Source organism: Paramormyrops kingsleyae, unplaced genomic scaffold (assembly GCF_048594095.1).
Source record: "Paramormyrops kingsleyae isolate MSU_618 unplaced genomic scaffold, PKINGS_0.4 ups34, whole genome shotgun sequence".
NCBI lineage: Eukaryota > Metazoa > Chordata > Actinopteri > Osteoglossiformes > Mormyridae > Paramormyrops > Paramormyrops kingsleyae.
Genome location: NW_027325972.1, coordinates 254,717 through 257,434, shown reverse-complemented (window position 1 = coordinate 257,434; position 2,718 = coordinate 254,717). Strand labels below are relative to the sequence as shown.

Sequence of the window (2,718 nt, the reverse complement as noted above, 5' to 3'; positions counted from 1 at the left end):
AGCAATTCCGGATTTGCGACACGTCATTAACGTGAATGACAAAGTCAATCACTGATGAAACTCAACAAGCCTTTATTAAACTTAACATTTTTAAAAAAGAAAAAAAAACAACATTTTAAATTACATCCGACGTTGAGCGGTTCGTGGAGTCGCCACGGATGCATCCTCAGCCCTGAAATTTAAATAGACAGATGACAAACATCAATCAACAGCAAACATAACAGTAAATAGTAGTGGCAGTAGCACATTACCTTTTTCAAAGTTATGATACAACTTACTTAAAGAATGACTTCACTAATGTACACATATTGTTTAAGGTCATCTTCATCTCATTCAACATATCTAGCAGGAGAAGATTGTCTCGCACAGGCATGGAGATCTGAAAGGTAAGTATTTCATCAGCTTCATGTTTTTAATTTTGAACAACCAATGAAATCAAATGAAAGTGTTCTTACAGTGAACTCATTGAATTTTTCATTCCAGACTTCAACATCAGCCAGGATTAATTTCAATTTTTCTTCCAGTAGCTTCAACAAATTAAGACAAACTTATAATTAACAACATACATGTCAAGAAATATACATGTATATGTGTTTTTCTGTGCATGCAATGCCTCACCAGCTTGCCTTTTCATAATCTCACAGATATTGTTAAGGTATTGTAATGGTTGCCGAAAACTTTAATTATGTATGTTTTTAGTTTTATCTGTGTATGTATCTGTGACAATAAATTGGTTTTACTTACTTCAGCCTCTTCATTTTTCGTGTTCTCAGCTGACGCAGTTTCATCGCTGGTTTTGTCAGTCCTTTCTGCCATGGTGATGATTATCCTGGAAAAGATGCATGAAGCTTCATAGCATTGCCGGAATTACATTATAGCATTTCCAGAATTGCATCATCTAGCGTCAAGCTTCATAGCATTGCCGTAATTTCATTGTAGCATTTCTGAAATTGCTGCAATTACATTATAGCATTTCCGAAATTACATTATCTAGCATTAAGCTTCATAGCATTTCCGAATTACGAACCTTCTAGAAGTTTCTAAGCACTGGAAAAACATCAACAGACTTGATTATAAGTCAAATGCAATAATATGCATAAGTACTTGCACGTTTTTAATCTTCATTAGCCTATCAAACAATTTTCAGTCACCGTTATTTGACGGGTGCAGCGGGTTACTAACATTCAAAAATTATAGTCTAACGGTTTCACTATGAAAAAGCAGTGAGATGGCTTAAAACTTATTGTAGAAGACTAAATGCTACTAAAGAAAGGTTTTACATTACTTACCAAATAATGCTTCTAAAAGTTATGCTTGCCAGATGCACGTCTAAACAGCTTTACAATGTGTTTGTGAGCTCGTAAAAAATTACCGAGACTTTTATACTGAACCACCGACTCACGTGACCAAAGTCTATAAATATATTTGCATATCATGAATAAATCATTGACAGATATGTTTCATTACACTAACTTTCTGGCCGTAGCAATTTCGGAATTGCGATGTGTGGTTTCTGGTATCATCTTACTAACATAGCAGTTTAGGAATTGTTATGTGACTTTTCTGGTATCATCTTACTAACATAGCAGTTCAGGTACTGTTATGTGACATTTCTGGTATCATCTCACTAACTTAGCAATTAAGGTATTGCTATATGACTTTTCTGGTATCATCTTTCTAACTTAGCACTTTAGTAATTGTTATGTGACTTTTCTGGTATCATCTTACTAACTTAGCGATTCCGGGATTGCGATGTGTGGTTTCTGGTATCATCCTACTAACTTAGCACTTCAGGTCTTGTGACGTGACTTTTCTGGTATCATCTTACTAACTTAGCAGATTAGGAATTGTTATGTGACTTTTCTGGTATCATATTACTAACTTAGCAATTACGGCATTGTGATGTTTGTTTTCTGGTATCATCCTACTTACTTAGAAGTTCAGTTATTGTTATGTGACATTTCTGGTATCATCTCACTAACTTAGCAATGTCGGAAGTACTAAGTGTTTTCCCGTCTTACTAGGCCTCAAACTAACATTAGGGGGCGTCACGGCCGAACCGTATGACCTACACATCTGACCTTTGGCATGCATAAAGTAGATCAGCTCTGGATAAAGTCTGCCAAGTTTTATGAATGTGACCCTTACGAAAGGCCTACAGTGACCTCTTGAATTTGCTATGGTAGGCAATGTTAAGTGAATGGAGACACCACACCTCTCATTAGACAGGCCATAACTTCAGGTAGCAGTGACCTAGGAAAATGATTAAAAGTGCTCCTGATACTAGACAGTCTGCTCCTAAATGTAATCTATACATGTTCATTAAAATTATGCCTCCTTAATTTGAAACCAACGCATATTTTATCATTAGTGGCTGCACTTTTTTCACTAGGCCTCAAACTAACATGTGGGGGCGTCACGGCTGAGCCGTACGAGCTAGAGGTCTGAAATTCGGCCTGCACAAACTAGGTATACGTATGAATAAGTGTGCCAAGCCTCATGAACGCAGCACTTACCAAAGAGCTATAGTGGGCTGTAGAATTTGCTAAGTTGGGCAATGCAAGTCAATGGGGACATATGAGAGAGTAGGCCGCAAACGAACATGAGGGGCAGTAACGGCCCAGCCGTACGAGCTGCAGGTCTGAAACTCGGTGGAGACATACTAGACGGATGCCTGATGAAGCACGTGCAGCATCATCAGTGCAGACCTGACCAAAA

At 37.6% G+C, this 2,718-nt stretch overlaps 1 long non-coding RNA gene across 1 annotated transcript; it reads right to left on the bottom strand.

The window, feature by feature from the left end:
* Positions 1–251: 251 nt before the first annotated feature.
* On the bottom strand, positions 252–1,384 carry LOC140585618 (uncharacterized). Its single transcript, XR_011987557.1, has 4 exons — positions 1,290–1,384; positions 745–829; positions 456–527; positions 252–379 (listed from the first exon to the last, which is right to left on the bottom strand). It is a non-coding gene; the product is annotated as an uncharacterized lncRNA (long non-coding RNA).
* Positions 1,385–2,718: the final 1,334 nt, after the last annotated feature.